General features: G+C 36.7%; 1 pseudogene; it reads left to right on the forward strand.

Annotated features, from left to right (window-relative positions):
- LOC124962886 (cell division cycle 7-related protein kinase-like) overlaps positions 1 to 16,793 on the forward strand; it is a 112,403-nt pseudogene that overhangs the window by 7,230 nt on the left and 88,380 nt on the right.

Below are 16,793 nucleotides of genomic sequence, written 5' to 3' on the forward strand. Positions count from 1 at the left end.
GTAATAGCCATGAGTTTTTGCTTAAAGACCAGGGCAGGATGAAAATCTATTTTAAAATATTATCTGGGTCGAGATCCAATATGGTGGACTACAGGGAGGCTGCGCTCCTTGTCGTTCCATAACTCTGGTTTCAAGCAGAGGATATCTGTTTCTTGGCGAGGCAGTTTTTGCTGCTTATCAATTCCCTGCTGTTTACCCCATTTGTCTGCTGTGATGACCTGCAGTCTGCCAGCATATCAACGCCTTTTTTGAGTGCAGATTGCTCACTGTCAGGCGCCTATCATCTGCCATTTGCCTGCCTCTGGCCAGTCCATCACCTGCCTTACACCTATCCATCACCCAACGCAGGAGGTTCACCTCCCGATCATCTGACAACAGTCAGCAAACTGATCGCCAACCACCAGTGGAGCACCAGCTGCCTGCTGTTGCCTGGAAGTTCACTGTTACAATACCTGCAGGTTTGATTACGCGTGGCTGCCGCCATTTTGAGACAGCAGTCAGGCCCCATAGGACCCCTGGCCAGAATGACTGAGCCCATCTCTAGGATCCCTCAGCCCAACCAATCACTCTCTGCCTCACATCGACTGACTGCTCCCTGCCGCCAGGACCCCCAGACCAATTGACTGCGCCCTATCACCAGGACCCCAGACTGACTGATTGCAGCCGGCCTCCAGGATGCCACAACTGCACCAAACACACAGGACCTCCAGGACCCCTGCCTGACCAACCACTTCCCGCCTCCAGGACCTCCTGCTGACCATGTCCACACCCTGAGCTGCAGCTCCCCATTTGCCAACACATTTCGAAGCCAGAGTGGCCATCTTGGATAATCCTGGAAGCCATTGCAACGATCTTTAGGTGGGGCAAATCCCATCCTGAGATGCCTGCTGGAGGCTTGAAGCTCATTTTCAGGTACCTCTCATGCATCAGGCTACTGAACACTGGGAGGTTTCATTACTATAGGACTGTTATACTATAGATTTTCTTTTTTCTCCTTATTGAAAAAATTTAAGTTTTTATTTCTTTACTTTTCCTTGCTCTCTTTTCCTTTTGTTTACCTGTTCCCTCAGAGTCTCTTTCTCCCTTTTTTGCATGCTAACATCCAATTTCTTTTGATTACACTCTCACCCTTTCTATTATCTAGAACTTCTTCTTTTTTTTTTTTTTTTTGCAGTGCTGGGGATCAAACCCAGGACCTTGTGCTTGCAAGGCAAGCACTCTCAGCCCAATCTAGAACTTCTGTATATTCTTTTCTTATCCCATTAACAGCCACATTCTACATCCCTCTGCATCCTCTTTGTCCTCCATTAGAAACTGCAGACCTTATTGCAAATCTGCTTGTTACACTGAAGATAATATTTGAACTCATTCTGTTTATTATGACAATTTTGTCATATAGCCCCTCATAGGGGCTATCTGGTCTAGGATTGCATAGTGTCTGAATTGGGCATGGCTAATATTGAACCCTTAAAGAAAGGGTTTTGGAAACCTGTAGGACCACTATAAGCCTATAGGGGGAAATCTGCAATACCCCAGATCTGCACTGCTAGACAGGAAGATACATGAACAACATGAAAAAACAAGGGAAGAAAATGATCCAAACAAATATAGATCCTATATTAATAGAATCCAATGATAGTATGTTAGAAGAAATGTCAGAAAAGGACTTCAGATTATACATAATTAAGATGATTCGCGAAGCAAAGGATGAGATTAGAGAACAAATGCAGGCAATGAATGATAATACCAATAAGCTGAAAGAGCACCTGCAGGAAGCAAAAGATCATTTCAACAAAGAGATAGAGATTCTCAAAAAAAAAAAAAAAAAAAAAAAAAAAACCAAATGGAAATCCTTGAAATAAAGGAAACAATAAACCAAATAAAAAAACTCAATGGAAAGCATCACCAAAAGACTAGACCACTTGGAAGACAGAACCTCAGACAATGAAGACAAAATATTTAATCTTGAAAATAAAGTTACCCAAACAGAGAAGATGGTAAGAAATCATGAACAGAATCTCCAAGAACTATGGAACATCATGAAAAGACCAAATTTAAGAATTATTGGGATTGAGGAAGGCACAGAGATACAAACCAAAGGAATGAACAACCTATTCAATGAAATAATATCAGAAAATTTCCCAAGCCTGAATAATGAAATGGAAAATCAAATACAAGAGGCTTACAGAACAACAAATGCACAAAATCACAACAGATTCACACCAAGGCACATTATAATGAAAATGCCTAACATTCAAAATAAAGATAGGATTTTGAAGGCCGTGAGAGAAAAGCATTAGATTACATATAGGGGGAGACCAATATGGATAGCAGCTGACTTCTCAACCCAGACTCTAAAAACTAGAAGGGCCTGGAACAACATATTTCAAGCTCTGAAAGAACATGGTTGCCAACCAAGAATCCTATACCCAGCAAAACTAACCTTCAGATTTGAAGATGAAATAAAATTCTTCCATGATAATCAACATTTAAAAGAATTTACAAATAGAAAGCCTGCACTACAGAATGCCCTCAACAAAATATTCCATGAGGAGGAAATGAAAAACAACAATGTAGGTCAGCAAAGGGAGGAACTACCTTAGAGAAAAACCACTCAAAGGAGAAACCAAGCCAACTTTTTTTTTCTTTTTTTCTTTTCTTTTCTTTTCTTTTCTTTTCTTTTTTTTTTTTTTTTTTTTTTTTTTTTTTTTTTTTTTTTTTTTGCGGTACTGGGGATCAAACCCAGGGCCTTGTGCATGCAGGGCAAGCACTGTACCGACTGAGCTATCCCCCCAGCCCTCCAAGTCAACTTAAAAACCAAAAATAAGCCAAATGACTGGGAATACAAATCATATCTCAATAATAACCCTGAATGTTAAAGGCCTAAACTCATCAATCAAAAGACATAGACTGGCAGAATGGATTAAAAAGAAAGACACAACAATATGCTGCCTGCAAGAGACTCATCTCATAGAAAAAGACATCCACAGACTAAAGGTGAAAGGATGGGAAAAAACCTTCCACGCATATGGACTCAGTAAAAAAGCAGGAGTTTCCATCCTTATATCAGATAAAGTGGACTTCAAGCCAAAGTTAGTCAGAAGGGATAAAGAAGGACATTTCATACTGCTTAAGGGAACCATAAATCAGGAAGACATAATGATAGTAAATATTTATGCCCCAAACAATGGTGCATCCCTGTACATCAAACAAATCCATCTCAATTTCAGAAATCACATAGATCACAACACAATAATTCTGGGTGACTTTAACACACTGCTCTCTCCACTGGATAGATCTTCCAAACAAAAACCAACCAAAGAAACCATAGAACTCAATAACACAATCAATAACCTAGACTTAATAGACATATATAGAATATTCCACCCATCAACGAGTGAATTCACTTTCTTCTCAGCAGCACATGGAACCTTCTCAAAAATAGACCATATGTTATGCCACAAAGCAGCCCTTATGAAATGCAAAAAAATAGAGATACTGCCTTGTGTTCTATCAGATGATAATGGACTCAGAGTAGAAATCAATGACAAAATTAAAAAACAGAAATTACTCCAACACCTGGAGACTAAATAATATGCTATTGAATGAAACATGGATAACAAAAAACATCAGGGAGGAGATAAAAAAATTCTTAGAGGTCAATGAGAACTACGATACAACATACCAAAATCTCTGGGACACTATGAAAGCAGTACTAAGAGGAAAATTCATTGCATGGAACTCATTCCAGAAAAGAATGAAAAGTCAACAACTAAATGACCTAACATTACAGCTCAAAGCCCTAGAAAAAGAAGAACAGAATAACAGCAGAAGTAGTAGGAGACAGGAAATAATTAAAATCAGAGCTGAAAATTAATGAAATTGAAACAAAAGAAATAATTCAAAAAATTGACAAAACAAAAAGTTGGTTCTTTGAGAAAGTAAACAAAATAGACAAACCCTTATCCACACTAACAAAGAGAAGGAGAGAGAAAACTCAAATTACTAAAATTCGTGATGAAAAAGGATATATCACAACAGACACCACTGAGATACAGAACATAAGGAGAAGCTACTTTGAAAATCTCTATTCCAACAAAATAGAAACTACCGAAGACATTGACAAATTTCTGGAGACGTATGCTCCTCCCAAACTGAACCAGGAGGACATACACAATTTAAACAGATCAATATCAAGCAATGAAATAGAAGAAGTCATTAAAAATCTACCATCCAAGAAAAGCCCAGGACCAGATGGATTCTCAGCCAAGTTCTACAAGACCTTCAAAGAAGAACTCATTCCAATACTTCTCAAAGTATTCCAGGAAATAGAAAAGGAGGGTACCCTACCAAACTCATTCTATGAAGCTAATATCACCGTCATACCCAAACCAGGCAAAGACACATCCAGGAAAGAAAATTTTAGACCAATATCCTTGATGAATATAGATGCAAAGATCCTTAAAAAAATATTGGCAAACCGTATACAAAAACATGTTAAGAAAATTGTGCACCACGATCAAGTGGGGTTCATCCCTGGAATGCAAGGATGGTTTAACATCTGTAAATCAATAAACGTAATCCATCATGTCAATAGACTTAAGGGTAAGAATCATATGGTTATTTCAATTGACGCAGAAAAGCATTTGACAAAATAGAACACCCCTTCATGCTAAAAACACTAGAAAAAAATAGGGATAGTAGGAACATACCTGAACATTGTAAAGGCTATTTATGTTAAACCCATGGCCAACATCATTCTTAATGGAGAAAAACTGAAACCATTCCCTTTAAAAACAGGAACAAGACAGGGATGTCCTCTTTCACCACTTCTATTCAACATTGTCCTCGAAACTCTAGCCAGAGCAATCAGGCAGACCAAAGAAATTAAAGGGATACGAATAGGAAAAGAGGAACTTAAGCTGTCACTTTTTGTGGATGACATGATTCTATATTTAGAGGATCCAAAAACCTCCTCCAGAGTACTTCTAGACCTCATCAATGAATTCAGCAAAACAGCAGGCTATAAAATCAACACACATAAATCTAAAGCATTTTTATACGCAAGTGACAAAACAGCTGAAAGGGAAATGAGGAAAACAACTCCATTTGCAATAGCCTCAAAAAAAAAAACAAACTTGGGAATCAATCTAACCAAAGAGGTAAAAGATCTCTACAATGAAAACTACAAAACATTGAAGAAAGAAATTGAGGAGGACCTTAGAAGATGGAATGATCTCCCATGTTTTGGATAGGCAGAATTAATATTGTCAAAATGGCCATACTACCAAAAGTGCTATACAGAGTCAATGCAATTCCAATTAAAATCCCAATGATGTACCTTACAGAAATAGAGCAAGCAATCATGAAATTCATCTGGAAGAATAAGAAACCCAGAATAGCTAAGGAAATCCTTAGCAGGAAGAATGAAACAGGGGGTATTGCAATACCAGAACTTCAACTATACTACAAAGCAATAGTAACAAAAACAGCATGGTATTGGCACCAAAATAGACAGGTAGATCAATGGTATAGAATAGAGGACACGGACACAAACCCAAATAAATACAATTTTCTAATACTAGACAAAGGTGCCAAAAATATGCAATGGAGAAAAGATAACCTCTTCAACAAATGGTGTTGGGAAAACTGGAAATCCACATGCAACAGAATGAAACTAAACCCCTATCTCTCACCCTGCACAAAAATCAACTCACTATGGATGAAGGATCTTGAAATCAGACCAGAGACCCTGCATCTTATAGAAGAAAAAGTAGGTCCAAATCTTCAACTTGTTGGCTTAGGATCAGACTTCCTTAACAGGACTCCCATAGCACAACAAATAAAAGCAAGAATCGATAACTGTGATAGATTCAAACTAAATAGCTTTCTCTCAGCAAAGGAAACTATCAGCAATGCAAAGAGAGAGCCTACAGAGTGGGAGAATATCTTCGCCACTCATACTTCAGATAGAGCACTAATTTCCAGAATATAAAAAGAACTCAAAAAACTCTACACAAAGAATAAAAATAACCCAATCAACAATGAGCTAAGGAAATGAACAGACACTTCACAGAAGAAGATGTACAAGCAATCAACAGATATATGAAAAAATGAACAACATCTCTAGTAATAAGAGAAATGCAAATAAAAACTACCCTAAGATTCCATCTCACCTCAATTAGAATGGCTATTATCAAGAACACAAGGAACAATAGGTGTTGGCGAGGATGTGGGGAAAAAGGTACACTCATACATTGCTGGTTGGGTTGCAAATTAGTGCAACCACTCTGGAAAGCAGTATGGAGATTCCTCAGAAAGCTTGGAATGGAACCACCATTTGACCCAGCTATCCCACTCCTTGGCCTATACCCAAAGGACTTAAAATCAGCATACTACAGAGATACAGCCACATCAATGTTCATTGCTGCTCAATTCACCATAGCCAGATTGTGGAACCAACCTAGATGTCCTTCAATTGATGAATGGATAAACTGTGGCATATATATACAATGGAATATTACTCCGCCATAAAGAATGATAAAATTATGGCATTTGCAGGCAAATGGATGAAACTGGAGAATATCATGCTAAGTGAGATAAGCCAATCTCAAAAATCCAAAAGACAAATGATCTCACTGATAAGTGGATGATGACACATAATGGGGGGGTGGGAGGGGGGCAAGAATGGAGGAAGAAAGGACTGTATAGAGGGAAAAGAGAGGTGGGAGGAGTTGGGGGGATGAAAAAATAATGGAATGAATCAAACATCTTTACCCTATGTAAATGTATGATTATGCAAATGGTATGCTGTTACTCCATGTACAAACAGAGAAACAACATGTATCCCATTTGTTTACAATAAAAATAAATTAAAGAAAAAAGATACTGTGTCCATCTACAACTAAAAACTGCTTTAAAAAAATATTATCTGCTCCAGTGGTATATTGTAAAATATAGATTAAGATTATTTTTTTAAATGCCTGGAAGGGTTGTTTGGACTAACAATAAAACCCACCCAAGCAGATTCAGATCTTTAGTTTCTCTGATTGCTTTTCACATCCATATGTAGAAAAAGAAGCAGTTTTAGCACAGCACATCGATTCAAGGTCAAATTCTTAAAATCAGTGGATCTGATAGGGATTAAATGAGTCAAAAGACTTAGTTTCCTGATTCCTGAAAATATGAACTATGAGTCCTTTTGTAAAGTTCAACCTGGAACTGGCACTTTTAACAATTTTATAGGTAAAGAAAATAATTTCCTTTCCTAGAGGTATACATTATATCTTTTATGAACACTAAAAAAGTGAGGAAATGTTCATGGGGCAAAATATCATTTAAGATTTAATTTATGCAGTTTTTTTTTATTATTGTAAACAAATGGGATACATGTTGTTTCTCTGTACATGGCGTAAAGGCATACCATTTGTGTAATCATAAATTTACATAGAGTAATGCTGTTTGATTCATTTAGTTATTTTGTCCCTTCCCCCCCACCACTCCCACCCCTCTTTTCCCTCTATACAGTCCTTCCTTCCTCCATTCTTGCCCCCCTCCCTAACCCTAACTCTAACCCTAACACTAACCCCTCCCACCCTCCATTATGTGTCATCATCCACTTATTAGCGATATCATTCATCCTTTGTTTTTTTGAGATTGGCTTATCTCACTTAATTTATGCAGTTTTAAAAAATATTCCATGGACACATTTTTGTGTAAGTTGTCATATTTTCGTGATTTTTCTTCCTTCTCTTCCCCCACCTAACATATTGCTTTGGAAATTATATGGTGATTACCAAAAAGTTTCTGGGTGCTGTATTAAGTTTTATATGTATTTATAGTCAGGAACTTAAAGTTATAATGCACACACTCATTGAGAAGGGGAAACCTTTAGGACTAAGGTGAATATTGATAGTCCAAAATGCTTTTCCTCATCTCTTTTGAGTGTGTATTTTTTATTATGACATCTTAGATATTATTAGGTAGCTGTCAAAAGGAAGAGTAAATATAGAATTGAGAATATTACTGAAGATATTTTCCTCTACCTGAGAGCCTTCCAGATTTCTACATCCTATTTTGACTAAGTTGATCTTGCTCAGAGAAGAATGAACACTGGAGTCTTAGCTGAGTTGGGGAAAGAGATAATAAAGTAGGCAAAGCAGAAAAGAACCTAAGATAGAGGTCTCTATGTGTTTTACATTCCAAAATGATATGTATCAATGACAGTGTATGAAATTTTCTATCAGAAATAAGTCTTGGTGGATAAATATGCTGAGAAGTTTCCCATTTCATAGTCACAAATTATAGAAACAGCTTAGGGACAAATATTTACTTTGTTACTTTAAGCATTGATGAGTTGATATGTCTAATTGATATATTTAGTAAATGCAATATATGTACGTGTCTGTGTGTACCATTATATACATGTCATTGCTTTTGATCTGCTGTCTTATGCGGTAATCTTTCCTGAATTTGTATGTTTAATAAAGTTAGATTTTTCTTTAAAAAATCTTAGTGTAATGGTAAAAAAGGCAAGAAACCAAGCAGAAATCATCTTCTAAGAGACTAAAAAGATAAACTTTGAGTAGTTTCATGGTATTGGGTAGAAAAACTTATAATTTATGATCTACCAAGGAAGAGAGAGACCCTGATATGCTCTTCCACTTCCTATTGATATTCCCAAAGACAATTGAGGAATGAGGGCAAACTAGAGATAGATCAACCCATTTGAAGCCTGAAAGTCTAGAATGATCTCAATTCCTGATACTGAAAGATGACATGAAACTACTCTGTTGACAAGAAAATTAAATCTTTATAGAGGAAGGTAATATCAACCGTGTCCTTTAAATTTTTTTTCTGGAATTAAAAGTAAGATGAGCCAGGTGCGGGTGGCACACATCTGTAATCCCAGCAGCTCAGGAGGTTGAGGCAGGAAGACCTGTAGTTCAAAGCCACCCTCAGCAAAGGCGAGGTGCTAAGTAACTCAATGAGACCCTGTCTCTAAATAAAAATACAAAATAGGGCTGGGGACATGGCTCAGTGGTTGAGTGCCCCTGAGTTCAAACCCCAGTACCTAAATAAATAAATAAATAAAAATAAAAGTAAGATGAGTCATGCTAGAAGTAGGATCAAAAAGCAAAAACAAAAAAAAAAAAAAAAAAAAGAGAGAGAGAGAGAGAGAGCAACAAAAACCAACAATAGAAATAGACACATGAGTAATGTAGATATTGCAATTATCAGACATGGAGTTTTTAAAGGGTAGATATATGCGCTCATGAGGGAATCATTGTGAGACTACCAACTGTATTCATTTGGGACTGAAAATTATACATTGATACAAAAATCAGTCTGATCAGTTGTGTGATTTCTTTTTCTAGTAAGGCTGTCCTATCCCTTCCATGCTTAACCCACTTCTCAAAGTCTGAACCTCAAGCTCTATGCTTTGAGCTCTTTATCCCAAAACTGTGAAAAACCATACTCCTTGAGTTCATAAAAGACCAAAAGCATTTCAAATAATGGTTCCCAAAAGATGATATATAAAGACCAAGGTAGGACAATTTTATTTTTTTATTTTTTTGTGTTGCTAGGGTTTGAATCCAGGGCTTTGCACATATAGGCAAGTGCTCTGCCTCTGGGCTACACCCCAACCCCAAAGGTAGGACAATTTTGACGTGTATGTTTTGCACAGTTTCCCAGAATTGTCCCATGGAAACTGCTCATGGTAGCTGGCTTAGAAGTACATTCTCTAGGGGATATATTCTCTTCTCTTTATTACTTTCCTAGTAGTGTAAGCTATATCTCCTAAATGAACTATTTTTATGCAAAGTCTGCTTTTTTTTCCCAAGAGTAAGCATAAAAGAGTAGGATTTAATCAAATAAAAAGAGACAGAGCTCCCATAGGGCAAGAGGGAACCTGATAGAGTTGCCTGCAAAGTCTACTTTTTAAGAAAAATCAACAGACACTCGGTTATACAGGCTCAGCCATAGAGAACTCTGTCAAATACACCAATTAAACAGAACAAGGAGCGGTAATCAAGCTCAACGTTGTCAAACTTCTGAGAAAAAAAAAAAAAAAAGATAAAATGTATAAAATGTTCACTGAAGATTTCAGCTTCCATATGAATATATCCCATTTATAAAATATCCATTTGGCCTTCATTGCCAACTTAGATCACTTCCACACCTGCAAAATAAATAAGTCACTAAAAAAAATTTCTGAACAGTTTTCAACAAAACAGTATTCAAAAAATATCTAAATACCTCCCCCCATTTTTTTCATAAAAAAATAGATGATTTGTCAAACTATTATGTAGGCTTGGAAGATGATACTTGAATTATACAAAACCTGTAAAAATTCTTTGTGAAGGTGACAAAAGAACTGGTGGACATAGCCAAGCTCGTCCTTTTGTGAGGGGGTGTGTTTGTGTTTAAAATAGATATACGTGGGGCTGACGGTGTAGTTCGGTGGTAGAGTGCTTGTCTAGTACGCACAATCCCAGCACAAAAAAAGATATATATGATAAATTACCAGTGGTACATAGCCGGGTGGGGGCGGTCTTATACCAATTTCCAGTTCTTCCTCATGATGAATTATGAATCCCTTGGAGATTTCTTTTCTCATTCTATATTGAATCTGTTCTACCAGGATTCTGATCTTCATCTATGTATCATAACCAGATTGTATGAGGATACATCTTGGGTCAAAATTCTAATTCCACATACAGGAAGTCTTAATCTGTATCTGTGGAACTGCTCCAAGTTCATTTGTTTATTTTCATTTTTTTGTTTTGTTTTGCTTTGAAGTTCGTTTAAAGTGTCAAGTCTTTATCACCAGTACTTAACACTCAAGAAAATACTGGCTTCCTACTTTCTTGTTCAACCTGGGGCAGGCTTTGGTTTGTCCTTTATCACTCTCTCTGGCAGACTCTGACTGGCCTCTATGTTCTTTGTTAGCCACAGGAATCTCCTCTGCCAGCTGCCTGACCTGCTTGGCTAGGGCAAGAAAGAAGGGGTTTATTCTGCTCTATTTGGCATTAAGAGTAACTTTGAGTTGCAAATGGATCATTCATGGTATTCTCTATGAAATACCATTAAATATTTTCTGACAGCCTGCACTCAGAGCATTAGTCTAATATTTCCTACCCACTAGCTTGATATCTATACTTTGAAATAAATTGATCTTGTTTGAGTCATGAACATGTGATAAGGATGGGAAAAAGTTATGGCCCATTTTACAGATGAGGAAGTTGGACCACAGAAGTTAAATCAGTAAATAAGACATAAAACTATTTCATGTTAGAGTAGGATGATAAAAGCATAAAGATTGCGTGAATCTATGTGCAATTTTAATTGTATTATTGTGTAAAAAGGTACATGAAAAGTTAAGAAACACAATTGATAACTGGGCATGATGGTGCACGCCTGTATGCCCTGTGACTCAGGAGGCTGAGCAGGAGGATGGCAAGTTTGAGGTCAGCCTCAGCAAATTAACCAGGTCATCAGCAACCCCATCTCAAAATTTTAAAAAATTTAAAAGTGCTAGGGGTGTAGCTCAATAGCAAAGCTCCCCTGGGTTAAATCCCCAGTACCAAAAACAAAAGACAAAAAAAGACTTCACAAACTAGAAAAAATATTCCCAGCATGTATCATAGAAAAGGGTTAAGGTCAATATCATAGGAACTTCTGTGAATAACTAAAAGAACTGCCCTAAAGCAAAATAGACAGGTAACTTATCAAAGAACAAATAAGTGGACAAGAAATACATGAATTAATTTTTATTAGTGAATGCAAATTAAAACAATGATTTAGTAGACATTTGTTGCTTTTATCTATGCATTATTCCTTCTCTTTTGCTAGAAAATATCTTTACTCCCACACTCCAAACATGTGCTTGTGGGAGGGCTGATACTTGTATTACAAGAACAGATGTTTGTAATAGTTATCTATTCTTTCTGTTGGTACAATATCTACTCTCTTTTTTTGTTTTTCACTCTCTTCCTCCCCTGTTAGTCCTTGTGATTTGGGTAGGGCTAATTCCCACCTCTGTGTGTGGGTAACACACAACCCAATCTTAACTGATCAGATTATTTCATCCCTCTGCTGCAATGGGTATTTTGGGGATAAACAGGAAGACAGGCCAACCAAAGTTTTCCCCAGAACTTTTGCTGGAGCTATCAGAACTGAGGTACTCCCTTGGAGACTCATGAAACTGCTGCTGAGTCATTTAAGCCTGGAGCTGCCAGGAACCTCTGCCAACAGGCAGAGAAAGTTTGCCTGAGAGTGAAGCCAATCAAGAGGAGGGCAGCACAAAAGATAAAAGCAAGTTATTATAGCACTGTTTGTCCCCCTAGATCTAGCTATTCTTTTTTTTAATAATTCACAGATCATTTATTACTTAAAAATAAAATTATTCTCCTTGTTGATTTTGAAGAGCTAAGAATTAAAAAAAAAAATTGGGTAAGTGGTGCCAGCAATGAAGCATATTCATAAGAAATAAGCTATTTCAGTGAGTAAAAAATATCTTATTTGTTCAAAATTATTTTAAGTGATCATCGTAATCTCAGAAATATATCTTAAAACCAAGAAAAAATTAAAACCAAGCTATGCTTAACTTTTTAAATTCATTTTCTTCATTATAAATTGTTCATTCTCTAATGAACACATCTAACTATTCTTGAAGGAAGGACTGCCCCCATAAACTTTTTAGTTGCATGATTATATGAGTCAATATATTCTTTTTTTTTTTTTTTTTTTTTTTTTTGCTTAAACTAACTTAATTTGGGTTTTTAGAATGGTATTAAAATGAGCTCTGATGAATGTAGTATTAAATCAAATAGCAAAGATTTCTCTTTCCTCTAGTCTCCATGGCTGAAATGATACAGGCCTAGAACTATCTACAACTGCTGTATCTCCCTCCTTGGAAAAAAAGCCTGCCTCAGAAGCCTATAGAAGGGGAACACACAGCACATTCTCTGATGTCATTTGAGTTTTTTAATCAAGTCGACCCTGAGGTCAGCATCCAGATGCATGAGGCAATAAATCCCTTTTTTTTTTTTCTTATGCTGATTGCTAGTAAGTCTTTCATTATAATCAATGTCATTTACCTGTTGTGTAAAGTCTGAACATATTGATATCCTATTGGTATTATTCTTATACACATGAGATGTCAATTTCCCTCAAATTAAAAATAAAAATGATTATCCCCGTGTTGTTGATGATATGCTAAAATACAAACTCCCACACCCTACTGGTATTTGGAACATCTTGAAAATTAATTTGGTTATAGACCTCAAAAACCTTAAAAACTACATGTTGTGGGGGTTGAATAGGTAGAGCTTAGGGAATTTTTAGGACAATGAAACTATTCTGCATGATGCTTTAATGGTGAATACATGACACTATACATTAGTCAAAATTCAAAGAACTGAATAATACAAAGAATAAACCCTAACATAAACTATGGACTTTAGTTAGTAGTGTAGCAATCATCTGTTGTAACCACAAATGTATCATACTAATGAATAGAGGAAACTATTAGCTGGGAGAAGGCTGTATATGAGAACTCTGTATTTTCTACTCAATTTTTCTATTAAACTAAAACTGCACTAAGAAATAAAGTTGAGAGACTGCATATGCTTTATCTAGCAATTCTTAAGTTATAAATTTCTCTCAAAAGAAAAATAAATAAGCAAGAATACAAAGATATAAAAAAAATAATTGCTGCTATCCACAACTTAAGAGGCTGAGACAGGAGAATTGCAAGTTGCAGACCAGCCTTAGCAACTTAGAAACTTAGGGAGGCCCTAAGCAACTTAGTGAGACCCTATCTCAAAAAAAAAAAAAGGACTGGGGATGTGACTCCGTGGTAAATCAGTGGTAAAAGTGCCCCTGGGTTCAATCTCCAGTACACGCCCCCCCAAAAAAAGTAAAATAAAACAATTGTCATTGCAAACTACTATATGATCTAGCAATCCCACTACCAGGTAAATGTCCTACAGGAAATGAAATCAGTAGGTCAAAGAACTATCTGCATTCTCAGGTTTACTGCTGCTTTACTCATGATAGCTAGAATATGGAATTAAATGTCCATCTGTGGAGAAATGGATTAAAAAATATGGTACACATGCTCAATGGAATATTATTCAGCCTTTAAAAATGATGAAATTCTATAATTTTGACAACACAGATAAACCTGGAGAACATTATGTTAAGTGAAATAAGACAGACACAGAAAGACAAATAGTGTAGTTTCTCTCATATCTAGAATCTAAAAAAGTTGAACCTGTAGAAGCAGAGATTACAATAGTGGTTACTAGGGAATGGGGGTGGGTATTGGGAGAATGTTGGTCAAAGAATATAAAATGTCAGTTAGACAAAGGAATAAATTCAAGAAATATATAGTACATGCTGGGCATGGTGGCACATGCCTGTAATACCAGCTACTTGGGAGGCTGAGGAAGAAGGATTGCAAATTCAAGACCAGTCTGGGCAATTTAGTAAGACCCCATTTCAAAATAAACATTTAAAAAAAGAACTAGGGATGTAGCCCAGTGGTAGAGTGTTTGAGCATGTGTGAAGCCCTGGGTTCGATTCCCAGTACCACCCGACACATACACAAAAATATTGTACAACATGGTGATTATAGTTAATAAGAACCTACTGTATACTGGGGAAATTGCTAAAAGAATAGATTCTAAATATGCACTCTACAGGAAGAAAGGAAGGAAGAGAGCAAGGGAGGAAGGGAGGAGAGAGAGAAAAGAAAGGAAAGAAGAAAGATAAGTGTGTAAGGTAATATATATGTTCATTAACTTGTTTCAGTGATTCCACAATGCATACATTTTTCAAAACATCATTTTTGTACACCATAAATATATATAATTTTTGTCAGTTTAAAAAAATAAGAAGGTAGCCAGGCACAGAGGCACATGCCTATAATCCCAGTGACTTGGGTGGGTGAGTTCAAAGCCAGCCTCAGCAACTTAGTAAGGCCCTCAGCAATCTAGCAAGACTCTGTCTTTAAATAAAATATAAAAAGGGCTGGACGTGTGATTCAGTGGTTAAGCACCCCTTGGTTCAATCCCCATTACCAAAAATAAATAAATAAATAAGAAGGAAGAAGAGGAGGAGGTGGTAAAGAAAGAGACCACCCGAGAGCAGATATCCTCAACAAGAGATGCTCTTGTGCTGTGGACATACCTCAGCAGTACAGCTCTTGCTTAGCATGTACAAGGCCATGGGTTCCATCCTCAGCACTGCCTAAAGGAAAAGAAAAAAGAAAGAAACAAGAAAGGAAAGGAAAAGAAAGAAAGAGATACTCTTAACCAGCAGAGGAGTAAAAATTAGTGACAAAATTTCACTGGGAGGAGGGAGGCAGGACATGCAAGTGAAATTTTCATCTATCTGATAACTAAATCAAGAAACAACACATTTGGAGATGTCAAGGTAATCACAAAAAGAACTAAAAGCAGAAACTGTTAAAAGAAGTTGCCTCTGGAGAACAAATTAAACAACACAATGAGAAAGTAATCAGTCAAATCCGTAATATAGGACATTACATGGGACAATTGACCTCATTTCTCTAACAAATCAATGGCATTGGAGAAAATGAATCAGAGAACAAATGACATTTAGGAGACAAAACAATCAGATTCAATATGGAGACAGCACTTGGGAGCCTTTATGTGACCAAATTTTAGACAATCAGAAAGATTTGATTATGAACTGGATATAAGATGATACTAAATTGTCAATTTTGTGAAGTCTAAGAATGACACAGTGGTTAGATTTTAAAGTATCTTTTTTTAGGGGGTAGTTTTTAAATTTGTTCTAATTAGTTATACATGACAGCAGAATACATTTCAACTCATTGTACACAAATGGAGCACAACTTTTCATTTCTCTGGTTGTACACAGTGCAGAGTCACACCATCCATGCAATCACACATGTACATAGAGGGATAATATCTGTCTCATTCCACCATCTTTCCCACCCCACACTTCCTCCCCTCCCTTCACTCCCCTCTGTCCAATCCAAAGTTCCTCAATTCTTCCCTTGCCTGCCCCCCATTATGGATCAGCATCCACATATCAGAGAAAACACTTGGCCTTTGGTTTTTTGGGATTGGCTTGTTTTGCTCAGTATGATATTCTCCAGCTTTATCCATTTACCTGTAAATGCCATCATTTCATTCTTCTTTAAGGTTGAGTAACATTCCACTGTGTATATATGCCACAGTTTCTTTATCCACTCATCTATTGAAGGACATCTAGGTTGATTCTACAGTTTAGCTATTGTGAACTGAGCTGCTATAAACATTGATGTGGCTGTGTTACGTAGTATGCTGATTTTAAGTCCTTTGGGTATAAACTGAGGAGTGGGATAGCTGCGTCAAATGGTGGGTCCATTCCAAGTTTTCTAAGGAATCTCCATACTGCTTTCCAGAGTGGCTACACCAATTTGCAGTCCCACCAGCAATGGATGAGTGTACCTTTTCCCCCATATCCTCGCCAACACATATTGTTGTTTGTATTATTGATAATTGTCATTCTGAATGGAGTGAGATGAAATCTTAGAGTAGTTTTGATTTGCATTTCTCTAATTGCTAGAGATGTTGAACATTTTTTTCATATATTTGTTGGTCAATTGTATATCTTCTGTGAAGTCTGCTCAGTTCCTTAATCCATTTATTGGTTGGGTTATTTGGGGCTTTTTTGTTTGGTTGGTTGGTTTTTTTTTTTTTTTTTTTTTTTTTGGTGTTTTTTGAGTTCTTTATATATTCTGGAGATTAGTG

Source organism: Sciurus carolinensis, chromosome 13 (genome assembly GCF_902686445.1).
Source record: "Sciurus carolinensis chromosome 13, mSciCar1.2, whole genome shotgun sequence".
Lineage (NCBI taxonomy): Eukaryota > Metazoa > Chordata > Mammalia > Rodentia > Sciuridae > Sciurus > Sciurus carolinensis.